Consider the following 20,688-nt stretch of genomic DNA (forward strand, 5'->3'; position numbering starts at 1 on the left):
AATAATAAATCATGTTATTTCACAGAGCATAGACTGAATTCTACACCACTTATTCAAACAATATTCATAAAAGCTAGACTTTGGAAAACCTTGCCAACTTGTGAGAATTCATCTTGTAATCCATCATTGTAAAATCCTTTGCAAAATGACTTGAATTTATATCAACTCTACTCATTTACTTACTCTCATCTCTGTTTTCAGGGGATGACTTTCACAATAGCATCCATTTCTTTACTGAGCTATAGCTGGCAGAAATAAGGAATTCACAGTTGCCGCAACAGATCATGTATGCTGAATGCAAAATCACTCTTTTCTTCTCATCTCTTTGAACCTGAATTTGCTTCCATTGGACACCTCTTGTAAAATTTGTGATTTTGTTTCCTTAGGAAAGTGTGAGTCATAATATTGTACTACAATGCGTGATATCTATGTCTTTCCAACAAAACATTTTGGAGAAATATCTTTAAATGTCTTTACCCCAAAACTTCAATATTTTGAAGCTTTGATTTGTGAATGACACAAAAACATGTAAGTTCTGAAATTAAAGAGGAAAGGAAATTCAAAATGCTATTCAAACAATCTGAACTAGATAATTCATGGAAAAATTCCTTATGGAAGCAATTGTACTTAGAAGGGTTAAAAGCATTAATGCATTTAAACGTTGATTTAAAATGATGTATTGTATATTTTATACAAGCAAATTGAGTACAGCTAAACCTCAGCTACAGGATTTTAGAGTACAATAGTTTTAGCAATTCAGAAGAAACAAAGTGGTGTTTCCTACATTAAATGGAATGGTTTGGCAAATGTGTCAGTGAAAGGAAGAATTTTCCACTTGAATAAAGAGCAAGAAGAATCCCATTTGTGAGTAACCCTCTTCATGATTATTCTTTATTTTTATAAAAATTTCAGGTGGTTATTTTTACTCTTATTCCAAAGGCTTAGATTCATTTTGAAAGTACAGGACTTATGAAGACACATATTATGAATATGTTTTACATCCTTGTTTTGGTGCTTCAAAGATTCTAAAGCAATTTGAATTCTGCAATTAGATGGCATCACCCAGTCAGTGCCAAGATGTCTTCTATTTTATCCTATAGAACATCATTCTTCATGCTGGTTGAATTTAGAAAAACTATTACAGTCAGCTCTGGACTGTGTTATCTGCTTTTTCCTTGTCAACATTAAAGAAATATCCCGTTTGAAGTTCAAGAATATCAGTTACCCATCCATTCTTTCTTGGTTGCTCTACATTCACCGGTACTGAGTATTCTACTGCTGGGAAGAAGCAGGAGAGTTCCCAGTGTCCTCATAACTCTATGGGATACTAAGCAAATATGCTATTATCAATGTTTTCTTTTCATGGGTTCTCTAGTGCCACATTCTAATGACAACACGTTTGAAGTCCTTCCTTTTTCTTAAAGTCATTAAGTAGTTTTTTAAGTTACACGTTAAATACACCGAATTGGTTAATCATAATCCCTAGTTTGTGGCACATATTATTCTTCATCATGAATTTTGTCTTTTCCTTCTCTTTATGTTAGATTTAAAAGTCACTGGAATCATAACTGTTGGTAAGCTTTATGAGATGTTTTCCTGGAGCTTGACCATTGATAGACCCCTTTTTGTTCATCTCTCTTAAGGTAGGGGCCGGAGGTATTAGGAGTGTTCAGAATCTTCTTAGTTACTTAGAACAGTTCAAGAAAAGATTGCACCAGCCAGAGGGCTAAGAAACCAAAGTGGTTAACAGCAGACTATTACTTAATAGTATTTTAAGGAGAGAATTAACAAACTTCTTGGAAACTGCCTCCTGACTGACTAATGACTCGTGGAGTTCTAATCCCTTACTGTCTTACTTAAAAGTACCCATGAACTCTTGTTCTGGCAAAAAGAAGAGAGTATTCTCAGATGTTTGGCCAAGAAGTAACTCAAACAGAGGTGAAACCCAACATCCAGAAGTCTTGAACAATCACCTAATGTGTCCACTTTTGCCCCCACTAAGTCCATGAGAGAGAGAAAAATGCACAGAGGAAAAGGCCGAGTAAATGTATCCTCTTTATTATTTACCAGAGCTTCAACTGAAAAATCCTGAAGTGGTCTCCTGATGGACTAAGTTGGACCATACAGAGCTATAAGAGCCAGAATTCAGGAGAGTCCAATCTTTTGGCTTCCCTGGGCCACATTGGAAGAAGAATTGTCTTGGGCCACACATAAAATACACTAATGATAGCTGATGAACTAAAACAAGTAATAATAAAAATAAAAAAGAATCACAAAAAAATCTCATAATGTTTTTAAAAAATTTACGAATTTGTGTTGGGTCACATTCAAAGCCATCCTGGGCTGTATTACAGCCTGTGGGCTGTGGGTTGGACAAGCTTGAGCTAGATGGACATTTACAGCCTTAGTCTACTTTTCCTGTGCTCACTCCCAATCCTGCTTCCCTCAAGTTATTTTTAACACCCCAGCAGCATGGAAAGATGCCTCTAGAGAAAAGCGCAACAATGAAAAGAAGCCCTAAAGGAGAGTTTGGCTAATGTACTAGTTTCTGACCTTCTCCATGCAGAGGCCCCTCCCAAGTAAGACGCAGCTCCAGGGCCATTGACCTGCCCCAGCTGCTGGGGAGTAAGCAAACACAAGGAGGCTAAAATCTTAACAGAGCTATGGCTTTTGCCTACATCTCCCCCTAAAGCTTCACTCCCAGTGGTCCAAAGATGGTGACTGGATTTGACCATTCATATTAGCACTTTCTCTGATGAATGGGGTGGAATATAGTGGAAAAAGAGTATAAAGTAGCAGAAGGCACCTTAAGTTTCTCTATCTAAGTTTTATGATATTTTAAGCTGTTCTTTGAAACTTGTTCTATAAATGTAGATCTGGTGCTTCCTGAAGTAAGCATTTATATACATACACAGAAATAAGCTTTCTTAATACAGGCTCTACTATTTCCATGACTAATACAGAGTAACTTTAAACAATTCTGTCCCAAAGAGGTAAATATGAATGTTAACAGAATCATAATTTGCTTTTATTCATGTCAAAATCTATGACTCCTGTCTAAACTCAGAATAACTACATCAGCTATTTTATAATCACAAGCCAAATATGTGCCTTTCATTAAATACCTGTTCTAACTGTAAATCCTTTTATCGCCCTCCTTTCCTCTTCCTGAAAAAGAAAATGGATTAAACACTCTTAGGAGCAAAATGCACTTGCTTTGGATAAAGGGAAAATACATTATTCATGTTATTTGGGAACTTGTCATTTTAATCATGTCTCATATGGCATAAAATGTAAAAATAAAAGGATTTTTTAGTCTTCCATAAGGTTTAATGAAATTTTTAATACTGATGATAGTAAAGAATGACATGAGTGTCCTATGACACCAAACTTTAAGTTTGTATTAGAGACTTAATATTCAATTAAAAATATTAGGGAGATGTATTTTCAATCTCATTCCTCCCCATTAGTTTTCAAAAATAAGATAAATTCCAAGGACAAAGGTATTTAGAACTAACAGATTTTGCTGTATATCAATGTCTATTAAAAAGAATCTGTTGATTCTCCTTTATTTGACAGATTGCTGGTGAAATGAAGTTCGACCACTTGAAGGGTTTGTCCAAATCATTAGAGAAAATCTGTACAGACTTTGAGTTTGGCATATTTTGCAATAGTTTGTGACCTTGCCCACTTAGAGATGAGGAATTTAATCATGTCTGTCTCATATTTGTGAAGGAAAGACAGGATACTACACTTGACCTCAAAACCTAGAGTTAATATATTACTTATTTGACTTGCCTCCTCTTTCTATATAGGACATCTTTCTTTGCTTATATCAGTCTTGACTAATTGCCCAAAGAATTCTGGACAATTGACAAATGCAGGAAGATGTCAAATATTCATATCTATTACATTTCTAAACTTTAGTGCACCCAGGAAAATTGTCTTCAGTCTGCACCCAGAATAATGCCATAAACATTTGTGTAGGATTTTTTTTCCCAGCCTAAAATGTAAGAAAATATACTTATCAATTAGGTCTTAAGTGAGTAAAGTATACATCAGTCTTTCTTGCTGCTCACATTTAGGTACATGGGAGTAGGTAGTAAAAAATGAAGCTGAGAATCTGAAATGTCCAGTAGCCCAAGATGTGTATAGTCAAGCTGATTAGAATACATCCAGGAAAAGTCAATATCTATTGAACAATCAAAGTCTGGAAGATAATCCCCATAATACCATACCCTTGACACCAGGGAGGAGCTGGTAACCTTAAATTAAGAGGCCACAATAGGAATTTGAAGGTTCTGCCCTCTCTGATCCAAATTTTTCCTGTCTTTGTTATTCATATCATTAGATGCTTCATTTATGTAAATTTGTATTATTACAGAAGATATATAGTGTAACTTTTACACTAGGACTTTACAGCTATACCACTGTTCAAGTGTATAAATGCCTGGTTCTGATTCATCTGGTTAGTTCTACTATTGAGCCCCTGCAAAAAAAATGAGTGAGGCCGGACACAGTGGCTCACACCTATAATCCCAGAACTTTGGGAGGTCAAGGCAGCCAGATCTCTTAAGCCTGAGAGTTCCAGCCTGGGCAACATGGTGAAACACTGTCTCTACCAAAAATACAAAAATCAGCTGGGCATGGTGGCATGCACCTGTGGTCCCAGCTACTCAGGACATTGAGGTGAGAGGATTGCCTGAGCCCAGGAAATCAAGGCTGCAGTGAGTCATGATGGCACCACTGGTCTCCAGAGTGAGACCCTCTCTCAAAAAGTAAAAATTTAAAAAAAAAAAACAAAGAGTGTATCTCAGGGATGAGAAACCAAAGTCAGTTGAATCAAGCAAGTATGAAATGTCCTTAAAGTACACAGTTGCTGTCCAAAGAAACTAAGGCAGAATCTACTATTAATGAGGACATGACCAACATGGGAAAAAATACCAAGGGATAAGTACCTTTGCTTCTCAGTCCGGCTGTCCCTGCATCCTCGCAAGTGTTCCAGTGGGCCAAAGTGAGGACAATGAGAACTAAGGGCCGGGGTGTACTCTGCCAAATCATTCAGTGTCAGCCTTAAGAAAGAACCTAAAATTATGTGTACAAGTGTTAAAATTACTGAATATTTAAGAAAGTAGCTAAATTACATTACTTCTTTAGAGATAAGTTTCTACAATTATAAAGTCAAGACTGTTAGCATTGCAAATATACCTGAGATTCTGCCCTCTCCCATGTCTTGTTTGGTTTTCCATAGTAGTTATCGCTATATGAAGTTAACTTACCAATTTATTATTGTTTTGTTTCTCAGTCCCTAGCTAAAATGTAAGCTACAGGAGGGCAGATCCTCTATATGTCTAGTTCACCTGTTATCTCCAGTGCATGGAACAGTCCTTAGCAAATGTTAGGTGTTTGATCAATACTTGTGGAATGAATGAATAAGCAAAAGTCAGCAGGTAGATTTTCTGTGTGAGGAATCTGTGACCCTAAGACTGGCATACTTTCCTACAGAAAAAGTGCAACAAGTCCTCTGTTGACCACATGTTTTCTGTCTCATTGTATGCTGCAGCAAATACTCACATTTGGCCTTGAAGCTCCACCCAACATGACATTTCCAAGAAAATGCCTGCTGCCCAAGACTGATGAATGGAATATAGGTCAGCCAGAAGCTAGAGACTTTGAAAGGCCAGAGGTTCCCCCCAGCCTCATTTGTTTCTGTTTGACCAGAAAATGTCTGTGTAGTCCTAAAACACCCGAGGAAAAAGTTGAGCACCATTTAATAATAAAATTGAGAAGATAAGAGTGATTCATTCACATGTTCTGCTTGTAGAAAAGTGCTAAAAAATATGAGGAAGAAAAGAATAGAGCAATGCAGAGCCAAACATATTACTTATTATGGCAGGTACACATTAAGTATCTCCTCCAGAGAACTGATCCAGTTCGCTATGTGGCTGTGAGTATATACTGAGTGCTCCTCAAATAGCACAAGGCAAAACCAGCACCTTGGTTTGTGTGTTCAGAACCATAGCTTTCATTAGTGATTTGGAGAAACGATGGTCTATTATGTTTGAACTTCTCTCATGCCTTAGTAAACATTGGCTGAAATAGAATAAAGTGGTGCATATGCAGCAAGTGATTTTGAAACAATAATTCTTCCAGCATGCAATTTAGGGGAAATTTTTTTGTGGTGACTGTGCTTTGGTATTTCCTGAACCCCCTGTTCAGGAACTCCTGTGTTACAGAAGAGGTGGCACTTGGTCAATGTTGTGCTCCAGGTACATGTAGGAGTGACTCTGACGACAGCTAGCAACAGCCTCCAGTGTCAGAAAAATTTTACAGGCCGACTGAGGATATAGCCATAAGAGCTATAAGGAAAAAGTCTTTTCCCTCTGTTACTTTTGCCCTGAAAAAAATTGATTCTCCCATTCCTGGGTTTGGTAGACCTTCGACCCTAGGGTTTTAGGTGACTTTAGAAAATTAGGCTGGGTAGAAGGTGTATGGCTTGATTGGCATTGAGGAAAGTGAAGAAACATCTTACATAGTTTACTTTTGAATAGAGTAGTTGGGCCTATTAATACTCTTTTCTTTTTTTTTTTTTTTCTTTTTTTTTTTTATTATACTTTAAGTTCTAGGGTACATGTGCATAACGTGCAGGTTTGTTACATATGTATACTTGTGCCATATTGGTGTGCTGTACCCATCAACTCATCAGCACCCATCAATTCATCATTTATATCAGGTATAACTCCCAATGCAATCCCTCCCCCCTCCCCCCTCCCGATGATAGGCCCCGGTGTGTGATGGTCCCCTTCCCGAGTCCAAGTGATCTCATTGTTCAGTTCCCACCTATGAGTGAGAACATGTGGTGTTTGGTTTTCTGTTCTTGTGATAGTTTGCTAAGAATGATGGTTTCCAGCTGCATCCATGTCCCTACAAAGGATGCAAACTCATCCTTTTTTATGGCTGCATAATATTCCATGGTGTATAGGTGCCACATTTTCTTAGTCCAGTCTGTCACAGATGGACATTTGGGTTGATTCCAAGTCTTTGCTATTGTGAATAGTGCTGCAATAAACATACCTGTGCATGTGTCTTTATAGCAGCATGATTTATAATCCTTTGGGTATATACCCAGTAGTGGGATGGCTGGGTCATATGGTACATCTAGTTCTAGATCCTTGAGGAATTGCCATACTGTTTTCCATAATGGTTGAACTAGTTTACAATCCCACCAACAGTGTAAAAGTGTTCCTATTTCTCCACATCCTCTCCAGCACCTGTTGTTTCCTGACTTTTTAATGATTGCCATTCTAACTGGTGTGAGATGGTATCTCATTGTGGTTTATCTATTGACCTTATATGATTCAGAACAGCATCCCAAATTTCAGTTATTCATATGTCATCTTCATTACTTTTGTTATATATTTGTGTTCCACCTCTACTATAATTAATATGATTTTAAGTAAGTTTAAATTGGTACACCCTTTTACTTAGGTTTATCATAGGCTTTACTATCTGTAATTTTATATGCTAATCATATTTTTCTGATATAAATTTTTTCTGACTCTGAAAATGAAAAACAAAGGTTTCTGTGTCATCTTAAATCATCTTGCATCCAGCAATATCTATACACACCTACTTTGGGAAACACTGACTTGGAATGAGATTCTTCTCAGAAGACATGACTTTGACAACCACAAAACTTCACTTTGTTGGTAGTCAGTAAGTAGTTGTTGATTTGTAGTGCAGAAACATCATTTGAATGACAGTGAAAGGCTTTGGGGGCTTCTGTTAACAAATGAAAAAAGAAAAGAGAAAGAGGAGGTTGAACAATATTACGCCAAAGCTTAGGGAATAACAAGAATGAAATGATCATTGGAGTAACCTAACCCAGAGCGAGAGTAAGAGAGAGACAGAGAGAGAGAGAGAGAGAGAGAGAGAGAGAGAGAGAGAGAGAAGGTGGGGAGAGGGGAATAATTATACAATTACTAGTTACCATTTATTTCATGCCAGTGCCAAGTATTGGACTAGTCATTTTCATGAATATCATCTCATTTCTTCCTCAGAAACACCACCAGGGGAAAATAAGTTTTATTCCCCTCTTACACATGAGCAAACTGAAGTTCTTTTATTTATTTATTTAATTTGTTTTTTTGTTTGTTTGTTTGTTTTGGTGGGGGGGGGGCACAGCCTTGCTCTGTCACCCAGGCTGGAATACAGTGGCACGATCTCAGCTCACTGCAACCTCCACCTCCCAGGTTCAAGCGATTCTCCTGCCTCAGCTTCCTGAGTAGCTGGGATTACAGACGTGCGCCACCATGCCCAGCTAATTTTTGTATTTTTAGTAGAGATGGGGGTTTCATTATATTGGCCAGGCTGGTCTTGAACTCCTGACCTCATGATCCGCCTGCCTCAGCCTGCCAACGTGCTGGGATTACAAGTGTGAGCCACTGCACCCCGCCAGCAAACTGAAGTTCTGAGAGCTGAAGTCGCTTGTCTAAAATCACAGGGCTAGAAAACAGTGAACCTTGGATAAACCCTAGTTAAATATAAATTTTGACCAGATTCCTGAGTAGTGAGGGAAGGGAGAAGGTGGTGGAGAGAATCCTCACTTAGAACAAAATGTGAAGACTGACTTCTCGAGTCCGGTTGAGCCTCTGCTCGGAAGTATCCAGAAAGTGTGAGTTGAGCAGAAGCCTCTGAATGTGGGTGATCTCTGTCCATCCAAGTCACAGACTCCATCTCAGTCCTCATTGACTAGAGCCCTAAATTAGAGGGGGTTAATGAGTAATGGCTTGGGGTCAATAGGGCTCATGCCATTATCTCTAAGTAACGGAGTACTAGGAGAAACTGAGGAGGCGAACTACCAGGGCTTCGGGTCGTGTTATTCCATGCACTTATGCCTTTCAGAGCTTTCCAGTCAAGGAAGAAAATTAAAATTGGTCAAGCAGGCTTTTAACTACTTATTCTGAAACTGGTAACATCATAACTATGCTTTATGTTTCCCCTTTAAAACCACGGAATAATGGAAAGCGGTAAGATAACACTGAGAAAATGAAACGAGTCACTGTGTTCTGTGGCATCATAGTCAGTCTTGACTCACTGACTCTGATAATATCTATATATAAATATATAAAATATATAAGAGATACACAAATTCTTTTAAAATCAAATATTCTTATACATTTCTAAAACCTATTACTGGGCTACACATTAAACAGATGTTATTAACATTTCCCCTTCAAAATGTGGGTGGAAATACTTTACAGCACCTGGCAAAGCTCTTTGATCTCTTCAGGAGTTTGATTGCACCTCTGGAACCCCCCTGCCTTCTGCATGGAATGTAAACCACTGACACATTGATCCCTTGCCCTTCACCCGTGCACACTCACTTCATTCTCCTTTTTTCCTCTGGCCCATCCTTTACTTGCTCGCTACATCCATTATAACTAAAATGATCTCTCCCTTTTTGATTCTGAGTGTTCCTCTAAACTGACCCTTATACATTCATTCAACACATAATTATCCAACAGTTACTCGTTGAGCAGTCACTGAGTGCCAGGTACTGTTCCAGGTGCTAGGAATATAGATGTGAACCCAGCCTATTAGCCTCTGTCCTCCTGGAGCTGACAGGCTAGCAGGGGAAACAGGCATTCAGCAAACATTGAATGCCTGGTCTAAAGTCAGGCTATGCTATGTACAATAAAGGGAAATGAACTAGTGTAAGTAGTAGAGTGGTGGGGGCAGAAAGTTATGGGGTCCATGCTCAGACAGAAAATCTGAGGCCTCCATCGCCTCCAAAGGCCAAGGTTGGCCCCCATGAGCTGGTGACTTTGGAGTAGCCTGAAATGAGTGGTGAACCATGTAATGATCTGGAGGAAGAGGATTCTAGGCCAAAAGAAGAGCAAATGCAAAGTCCCGAAGTCAGAACAAGCTTGGCTTTTAAAGAAACTGAGAGAAAGAAACTTCTGCTAACAAGTGAAAAGAAACAAGGAAAGAGAAAGAGGTGGTTGAACAATATTACTCAAAATTGAATGGCTAAGCATGGCCAGAAAGGGGGAAGCAAGGCTGGGGGTGTAAGGGATGAGTCTGGAGAAGAGACAAGGCTGCGTCCTGTAGAGCTTTTAGGCCATGGTAAGAGTTTGGATATTATTCTGAGCAGTATAGGAAGCCATTGTTGGGGTTAAGGTATTGATGTAATTTCTTTTTCGTTTATTTTATTTTCTCTGGCTGCTATATGGAAAATAGACTTTTAAGGAGGCAAAAGTGGAAACAAGAAGACCAGTTAGCAGGCTGCCACGGTATTTCAGGCAAGAAATGATGGTGGCTTGGATTAGGAGGTGGAGGTGGAGGTGGAGGTAGTAAAAAATGGTCAAATTTTGAAGAAAGTATCTAAAGAACCTACTGACAAATTGGATGTGAGATGAGAGAGGAAGAGAGAAGTCTGGTATAATTCCAGGGTTTTTGCTCTTAACAATTGGGTAAATACTGATGCCATTTACTGAAACAGAAAATAACCCAGGAAGAAATGGATCAGTGGAACAGGAGAGTGGAGAACTCAGAGAAGAGCTTAGGTGGAGATAGAAATTTTGAAGTTCTCAGTTTGTCAATGGTATTTATACCCATTGACAGGTCTTCTAGGTAGCACAGACAGAGGAAGATTCAGCAGAAGATATGAAGAAACAAAAGCAGTGGTCATGAGATCAGGAGAATGTAGTACCCTGGAATCCGAGTTATGAGCCATGTCACTAAAGAGGGAGAGAAAAACTAGGTCAAAGATTGATGATGAGATGAATGAGAATTGGCCATAAGATTCTATAAGAAGGGAGGTTTGGTGACCCTGACAAAAATAGATTCAGTGAAAAGGCAGGAGTAAAAGCCTGATTTGAATGGGTTGAGGTGAGAATAGGACTTGAGTAACAGGCAGAGAATGTGGACAACTCTAATCAGAGTTTCTCTATCAAAGTGAGCAGAGAAATGGGAGAGTGGCCACAGGGAGCATGTGGTCTAGGGAGGACTTTAAAATATATACATAAGAGAGGATACAGCATGTTCGTGTGCTGATGTGACTGATCTAGTGGAATGAGAGAAAATCGTGCAGGAGGGAGAGGGGATAAAAGCAAAAGCAGTCTTTGAAGAGGCGGGGTGCCTCCAGTGTGCACCACCGGTTCAGCGGGAGGGAAGGCAGCGTGGAAGGGCACAGTGGCAGGAGGGTGCTACAGTCCCTGCTGAGAAGATTTGTGAGTCATATTCTGATTGCTCTATTTCCTTAGTGACATAAGAGGTGAGGTCATCCACAGAGGGTATGGAGGGGAAGGAGATGTTCAAGGCTCAGAGAGAGAGAGGAGGTATCATTTCAAAGACTGGGACAGTGGATTACCTAGGACACTGTCAGAGGATTACTCTGCAGTGCGGTATAGCCCTAACTAATAGACCCTTCTTCCTTCTTACAAACCCTGCCTCCTCAAATTGAAAAGGGACAAATTAAACTAACCCTTCCAATGCTGATGCCCGTGACATTCCCATATAGCGTATTCCATTCCTCTGGGTTCTCTCCTCTTACTTCTCCCTTCCATAATCATTTTTTGTAACACCCAGAATATTTTATTTTATTTGTTTCCCCAGCTGGAGTGCAATGGCGTGACCTCAGCTCATTGCAACCTCTGCCTCCTGGGTTCAAATGATTCTCCTGCCTCAGCCTCCCAAGTGGCTGGGATTACAGAGATGTGCCACCATGCCTGGCTAATTTTGTATTTTTGCAAAATGTGTTTAAAAAAGAAAAGAAAAACGGGATTTCGCCATATTGGTGAGTCTGGTCTTGAAATCCTGACTTCAGTTGATCCACCTACCTCGGCTTCCCACAATGCTGGGATTACAGGCATGAGCCACCATGCCCGACCCAGAATATTTTATATTTTTATTGAAGCTTTCAGCAGTTTCACTCATCCTGTTTCAAGTTGCTCTGCAATTGTTTTCCTGGATTGTAGACTTACATTTAATTTAAGGTTATAGTCCCTTAAATTCTTTTTTTTTTTTTTTTTTTTTTTTTTTGAGGCGGAGTCTCGCTCTGTCGCCCGGACTGGAGTGCAATGGCCAGATCTCAGCTCACTGCAAGCTCCGCCTCCCGGGTTTACGCCATTCTCCTGCCTCAGCCTCCCGAGTAGCTGGGACTACAGGCGCCCGCCACCTCGCCCGGCTAGTTTTTTTTTTTTGTATTTTTAGTAGAGACGGGGTTTCACCGTGTTAGCCAGGATGGTCTCGATCTCCTGACCTCGTGATCCGCCCGTCTCGGCCTCCCAAAGTGCTGGGATTACAGGCTTAGTCCCTTAAATTCAAGAAAATGTTTGTTTATTTTGTTGATTGGTTGGTTGGTTTTGAAGCAGGGTCTTGCTCTGTCAGCCAGGCTGGTGTGCAGTGGCATGATCATGGTTCACTACAGTCTTGACCTCCTGGGCTCAAGTCATCCTCTCACTTCAGAAGGCACCTGAGTAGCAGATACCACAGGCACATGCCACTATGCCCAGCTAATTTTTTAAAAATGTTTTGTAGGTACAGGGTCTTGCCATGTTGCCCAGGATGGTCTTGAATTCCTGGGCTCAAGCAATCCTCCCATCTCAGCGTCCCAAAGTACTGGAATTACAGGCATGAGCCACTGCACCCAGCTGAAAATGTATCTTTTAAAAATTTTCCCACAAAGCCCAGTAGGGTTCATAGCAGGGTGCAGCCCATGTTTGTCAAATTAAAGAGTCTCCTTTCATCACCTGCCTTAGGATCTCATCAATATTATAAATCAACCCTTACACAATGATGAAATAGAATGATAGAGTGGAATTCGCAGTGCTCTTACTGATCTTTCTCTAATACACACCTAAAAAAATATGTGCATGCATCACATACACATATTTTCCCCTTTGTGTTCTACTTTCACTATTGGAAACTCCACATCTACTTTCTTCTGCTTCAACATTTTTAGACACAGGAAACTTACTATCTTACAAAGTAACCCCTGGTTTTTTACATCTCTCTTGAACATTCCTTATCCTGATGGACTGAAGTTTCTTATCGTGAACCCACTGGCTCTTCTAATCTTTCTGAACTTCCCCAAAGTCAGTCATTCAGATATTTGAATATATCTATCATCTCTTCCTTGAGTTGCTGTTGTTGTTTAAACCAGATAAAATATGCTCCTTCCTTGGTTCTGCCCTATGTGACATGTTTTCCATATCCTGCTAGTCTTTCTTTAGTTTGTCAATGGTCTTTAGCATGGAGCAGTCAAAACTAGACACTTCACCATGCTGTTGGTCTGAAAAGAACAGAGTTCAAGAAAACCATTAGCTCCCCTGATCTGGATGTAATACTCAATGCAGATTATTATTGTATTTTTAAATGAAATAATGATGTTTGTTTATATTGAACTTGCCATCAACTAAAACATATAGGTCTTATTCTTATGAATTGCCCTTAAGAGCTAGGTTTCCTCCCTTGAGGGGTAGGACTCTGTGTAATTCTGTGCAACTCTGTACCCTTCATTCAGTTGTCTGCACATTTATTTCTCTTCTATTCAGCCAGTAATGTTTGAGAAGAGGAGAGGAGGAAGAGTACTTACTAGTGAGCATCTGTTATGTACCAAAAGTCGTGTTGATCTTATTTATTTAAAAAACAGAGGTGTTATCCCTCTTTTGTGGATGAAGAAGTTAAGACTCACAGAGGCTAAGGTAACTTGTCCAAGTCTACCCAACAACGGGGCTGATATTTGAGTTTAGAATCCCCTTAATTCAAAGGCTGTCTTCTTTCAGTTATGTACACAGCTCTCGAGTGAGTCAGCCTCTCTTTCCAACTTGGTGAAATAGTCTTTATTCCTGATCATCATATATATCTACTACTCTTCTTAGCAATGAATTAGCTGCAAATTTGATAAGTATCAAATAGTGTTAAGAATTTTGAGCATAGCAATGCCAAGGACAGAGCTCTGCAGCATCCCTGGCAGAGATCTTGCCTTTTACCCACGCATGCTGATTTACGGGCTTTGGGTATCATTTTCACTCAGTTCATGATAGTCCATCCATCTGCAGGTTATTATGAGAGATCTTTCTAAAAGTCCCACTGAAATACTAAAATATCATACCTAGTATATATTATCTTTCTATATGGTGGTGGTTTACCTTCCTTATTCTTCAGCGGTGTAATAATCCTTTCTAAAATGTTACCAGGACATATCTCAGAGGTCTAAGATTTCTAGCATCCTTCAATATAGAAATTGAGATGCTTGCTCATTCCAGCCGTTCAGCATATCTTTGATTTTTTATCTGCATTTCACAGTCACGTTTATACATTATTTTAATTATCTGGCTTAACTTTATCTGACTCTAGAAACTTGAATATATTCTAAACGTCTAGGGCATTCTTTTAATATCATTTTGCCTACCTTTGGCATACATTTTCTTTTAACCTTAAAGTCAATCCTTTTTACTTTAAGATTTTTCTCCTTTGAAGTCACTGGAGATACAACATTGGAATTGAGTAGCTCAGTATTTCAGCTAAATGCTAAAAGTGACTTTATACCAACTTCTACAAGCAGAGACTTCTTGCCTATGTGCTTCTTGTTTGGGACTACAGAACTTGGAAAAATTTTCTAGTTGTCCTGAACACCTTCTAGCTACCATTCTTGCGGGAGAACATTGCCTATAAGCTAATAAAGCCTATCCAGGATCTTTTCTTTCTAGGAGGCCAAATGAAGGTGGTTGTCATTATGGTGGCAAGAACTCTTCTTCTCCTCTTCAGACACAAGGAATGAAGGAAAGAAAGAGTTTATAATAAATAAAGTGGCAAATCTTTAAAATGCTGATTATTTCAAGTGTTATCTAGGATACCAAAAAATAAACACTTCTAATTGTTCATAGGAATATAAACTTTTTGGAAGACACGGTAGTATCATCAATAAAAATGTTTAAAAATGTATGTTTTTCTGAACATTTCCGGGAGTATATCCTATAACAATATTCACAGCTGTGCATGAAGATGTAACTGTACTTGCTACTCATAAAATGTGGTGATTTTTAGAATCATCCCAATCTGATAAAGGAGTGCTTCAAAAAAATATATAAGTAGACTTGACAACCACTGTTATCATCAGTCACTGCCTCTGAGGGAGAATGTCAGTTAGTTTGGAAGAGGGTGGCACCAGGAATAGGAAGGGACCTCTCCCAACTCTGATTCACTGTTGAAAAGTGGGAATGGAGGCCGGGCACAGTGGCTAACGCTTGTAATGCCAACACTTTCGGAGGCTAAGATGAGCAGATCACCTGAGGTCAGAAGTTTGGGATGATCCTTGCCAACATGGTGAAATCCCATCTCTACTAAAAATAGAAAAAAAAAAAATAGCTTGGCATGGTGGCTAGTGCCTGTAATCCCAGCTATTCAGGTGGATGAGGCACAAGAATCACTTGAATCCAGAAGGCGGAGATTGCTGTGAACCAAAATCACACCACTGCACTCCAGCCTGGGCGACGACAGAACGAGACTCCGTCTAAAAAAAATAATAAAAGGAAAGAAAAAAAGGAAAAGAAAAGGGGGAACAGAGAGTTCCTTCAGTCAGCTGCAAGAGGACAAGTAGAGTGGAGTTGACCATAAAAGTGGGCAGGACTGGGTATAAAATATAACAGCAAGTCAGTCTGTACAGAGATGCATGTTGAAGTATGTTAATAAAATATTGTACGGCCGGGCGCGGTGGCTCAAGCCTGTAATCCCAGCACTTTGGGAGGCCGAGACGGGCGAATCACGAGGTCAGGAGTTCGAGACCATCCTGGCTAACACGGTGAAACCCCGTCTCTACTAAAAAATACAAAAAGCTAGCCGGGTGAGGTGGCTGGCGCCTGTAGTCCCAGCTACTCGGGAGGCTGAGGCAGGAGAATGGCGTAAACCCGGGAGGCGGAGCTTGCAGTGAGCTGAGATCCGGCCACTGCACTCCAGGCCGGGCGACAGAGCGAGACTCCATCTCAAAAAAAAATAAATAAATAAATAAATAAATAAATAAATAAATAAATAAAATAAAATAAAATAAAATATTGTAAGCAACTGAAAATATCTATCAATAGAGGAATGGTCAAACAAATTAGGATGTCATTATTCTAGGAAGGTTTACAAGACTGTTAAAAGTATGAGGTAGACCTATAGGCCATGTCATGAAAAGATCTCCAAGACATATTGGTATATTGGGAAACAGCAAGTCATTTCATGTTGTTCAATCCAATTTAGGTGAAATGTTAGTGTTTTAAAAGAGAGAGTGAAAGGTTGGCACAAATTTTGACAGTGGCTTCCTCTGCGATGGGAGGAGTAGAAGGAAAGTGCAGAGGAGTGCCCTCAGGCTTTGCCCAAATCCTTCTGTCTCATTGGAATCTTATACTAAAACACATTTGTTTATTACCTGGAAAATTTTTTTAAACTGCTATAATGACAGGAAAGAATATCGGTGAATTGAAGTTGCCTATCAGAACCATATCTTGGGTGGGTGGAGGACATCCCTGACCTTGCCCTGCTGATGAGGAAGAAGATGAGGCATCTCTGCCAGCTGAAAGCACACAGAGCCAACAACCATATAAATATTTCTGCATGTGTCAAGAAGACCATTTGCAAAAGAGAACACCAAAAACAACTCACTATTTATGTGAGTAAGAGAAAATAGAGGATTTGGAGGGGGGAAAGATCAATAGTTTGAAATATTTCAACTCATATGGAAAAGAGATTATCATGTCTTTCATGATCTTAGAGGCAGAACTAGAACTCATAGGCCAGAGGGCACCAACCAGCATGACACCCTCTCAGCAGTCACCATCTAAACACAGATGCATCTTGTCTGGCTGGTGAATACTAGGGAGGCAGCACTTGTTGCTCTTCACCCTGTTTCACATCCGTAGCCTGTACATGTGTGTCCTGCACAGCTTGCTTCTTTCAGTTTCTCTGACTAGCACCTGTGTTTGGATGTTTGACTCGTGCTATGAGGGCAAGCTATAGGGAATCAGATTTGGAAGCAGCTTAAGGTAGAACTTTCTAAGCACAGAAAGGCAGCACACCTGCCTGGTTAGGAACGCAGGCTCTGGAGCTAGCCTGCCTCATTTGAATGCTGGCCCTGCCACCTACTACTGTGTGGAATTAAGCTGGTTGCTTCAGTTTCATGCTTCAGTTTTCCCATTGTGTGAAATGAGAGTGTAATGAGGATTATATGAGTTAATACACATAAAGCATTAACATTAGTTATTTATCACCATGTAACAATATTACTACAAATTTAGCAGCTTAAAACAATACACGTTTATTATCCGATGGTTTCTGTGGGTCAGGAATCTAGGCACGGCTTATCTGGTCCTTTTTAGGGTCCCACAAAGCTACAATCAAGGTGTCAAATAGAATAGCAGTCTCGACTGAGTCTTGACTCAGGGAGGATCTACTCCCAGGCTCACCCAGGTTGTTGGCAGAATTCAGTTCAGGGCTTTGGTTTCTTGCTGGCTGTCAGCCCCAGAAGCTGCCTTCAGCCCCAGCCTCAGAGCCCACAAGGGAGACAAGACTGTAAGCATGATGGGTGCTACTGTCTTATGTGCATATTCAGCATATATATAACAACATGCATCCGGAAGCTTCGCCATATCTGCTGGTTAGAGGTAAGCCACAGGTCATGCCCACACTCAAGGGAAGAAGACATCTAAAGGTGGTGAACATCAGGAGTTAGGGATCATAGAGAACTGCCATAGACACCGTCCTCCATGCATACCAAGTCAAGCCTACTACATATAAAGTTCTTAATAAATGTGAGGTATTATCCATGGAAGCTGTCTGATGAAGGCATAGGTGACTTTCTGAGAGGATTAGTTTCTCACACTGGGGGTATCCAGACCGTTACTGAGTGGAGACTGTAGACATCTAGCAAAGAAAACCAAATGGAAGTAGGTGTTGAGCCAGATAGCTCTTGAAGGTCACCTGAGATTATTCTGTCACCAGACAAGGTGAACCAACTGCCCCCTCCTCCTTCAGCACTGTCCTGAGTTCATTGCTACTTTCTTTTTGCATACTGTCTTTTTTCACTTTTGTCTGATTTCACTTGTGTAAAAATGGAAACTAGAACATCCCATATGATTTTCTCTGAGAATTCTTGAGAGTTGCCCTGTTCCCTCATAGAGTAGTCATGCTTGGGGGTGGGGTGGGAGGAAGGAAATACACTTTACCTTTACTACAATCTACAGGTTTGTTTCTTCCTAAGGAAAAGGGACCCAGGCCCTGTTTACTTTTACAGTGTCTCTCAAAATTCTAACCAGATAGGTGTGCCTAGACTGTACTCAATAAATACCATCTAACATCTCCTGGAAAAGGGAGAGATAATGAATTGGACTGCTAGGCTCTTTCTAGATCTTGCTGCTGATATATGAGGGTTTTTACCTGTTTGATTCACTCTCAGTTCGTTCATGTGCCTCCGCTGTTTCTGTGGAAGGCCTGGTAAATATAAACTCTCTGTTGAGTACCCCAGCCCTGGAAGAGGACTGATAAGGCAGTTCCATGGGAGGCAGCACAGAATCCAGAAGTGTGGGGTTTTTTATGCCTGAAAAGTTGATTTAAAACGTATGTATCCCTATATATTGATTTCATAAGTGCATACGCCAGCCCTACTTCTGCATTCAGCCTCTGAAACATGTGACTGAAGAACCATATGTGCCTGATATGCAAACACCCAAATACACCCTCTGCCCATACCTAACTCCGAGCCCTGTTGTGCTGGGGAAAGTAAATGGAAATGACTGAGGACAGTCATATTAGTAACTAAACATTAGAAATACAATAACCATGCAGCATCTCTGTTATTTCTTTAATTCAGGCAATTTCCCAGTAGAGTATTAAGGTGTTAATTGCTTCTGCACTTTTCTATTTGACAGATACGTCCTTTTTCACCTAGGTAAGGGAAGCAATTACTGTAATGCTCTCATGGGCTTTGTGAGATATTCTTTAATGACTTTTAAAGGCATCAATAGGGCATTGTGCTTTTAAAGGGAAACTGTCCTCTTTTCTGTTTGTGCTTAATAACAAGAGTGGGTATTATATTCAGACTACATGATGAATCTGTGAAAGGAAAATATGCAATGAAAAAAATAAAGGAGTAGTAATACATTTTCAGGAAATATGTATCCAGATTTCAGATATGAGAAAAATATGTTCTTATATGTGCATATATCACTGAGCTTAACAAAGATAAACACAACAAAAAAGATACTCAACAGGCATATTTCTCTGGAATTTTAATACAAAGTTGTTATTCTCTGGAACTGGTGTGGCCTCCCAAGTGAGGGTTTGGCAGGTCGTTTACTCAATACAAATCAGTAAATATTCTTTTACACATTGTGTGAAAGTGACTTTCACAGGCTACTTGAGCTACAATTGATTTTGCAGTTTCATGTTTACATTCAAAATAAAAGAAAAATAGTCTTAGAACTTTTCATTAGAATTCAGAACTCTTTTTTGATAAGAGTCACTTTGGCAACCTGGTCAAGCCAACACAACCCATGTTAACCAAAGTGATAGTGCAGAAAGAAGACTGAATGTGGAGTGAGAACTGAAGTTAGAGTTTTAAGTCCTCGCAAAAGGATTTGCCTGATACCTGTCCTTAGGCAAGTTGTCTAACCTTGAAAAGCTTCAGATTTTTCATTTGTAGGATCCTGGGTTTCTGTGAGAATCAAATGTATGTGACTCTTCTGGCCAACTTAAGTGCTCTCTGGATATACAATTGTATGATCAAAGGAAGATCTAGGTTTTGTGCCGCCTCAAGTTTATACAATTTGAGGAGAGGGGGCTCTTTAAGAAAAAAAATACAAAAATATAATTTTTCGAATTTGACAAAACCATATGATGCTGTGAACACATTGCTAGGATGCCTCCCAAGACTTTGGAAGAAGCCTATGCCAGTTAAGGTCCCAGAAATTAAAGACTCAGTCACTTAGCCTGTGCAGCATTATTACAGACGTACAGAATGCTAAAGCTGGAAATGGCCATACCTCTCACCTGACAGGGGTTCACACTTGTTTTTTTAGCAGTAGAAACCTCTTTTCAAAATCTTATGTGGAGGAATAAGAGGGAAAAACTGACTAGTGTAGCTGAAGATGGGACCTAGGACTTAGAGATATGCCCGTTTGGTCTCTATCTTCCCTGGAAGAATTTCAGTTGAGGCCCGGTGTGGTGGCTCATGCCTCTAATCCTAGCACTTTCAGAGGCTGAGTCAGGAGGATCACTTGAGGCCAGGAGTTTGAGACTGACCTGAGCAAATAACAAGACTCCATCTGTACAAAAAATTTAAAAATTAGCCAGGCGTGGTGGCATGTACCGGTAATCCCAGCTACTCAGGAGGCTGAGGCTGGAGGATCACTTGAGCCCAGGAATTCAAGGTTGCAGTGAGCTAGATCATACCAGTGCACTCCAGGCTGGGTGACAGAGTAAGACCCTGTCTCTAATACATACATACATACATACATACATACATTGCCTACAAACTACCCCCCAACATACACATTTTAACAACCATGAAACTGGGATGCATTTTATAGTTGCTCTTAGACATGTGATAATCATAATATTATTATTATTGCCTGTGCATGCACTTAACTTGGTTACAGTTCCTGGTGATATCATTGGATAAATATAACTCCTTGAAGTTTCAGGAAA

General features: G+C 39.9%; 1 protein-coding gene across 6 annotated transcripts in view; it reads left to right on the forward strand.

The window, feature by feature from the left end:
- Positions 1–20,688, forward strand: part of GRIP1 (glutamate receptor interacting protein 1) — a 761,679-nt gene that overhangs the window by 517,872 nt on the left and 223,119 nt on the right. The window lies entirely within an intron of this gene.

The sequence above is a fragment of the Rhinopithecus roxellana genome, chromosome 10 (genome assembly GCF_007565055.1).
Source record: "Rhinopithecus roxellana isolate Shanxi Qingling chromosome 10, ASM756505v1, whole genome shotgun sequence".
Taxonomy (NCBI): Eukaryota; Metazoa; Chordata; class Mammalia; order Primates; family Cercopithecidae; genus Rhinopithecus; species Rhinopithecus roxellana.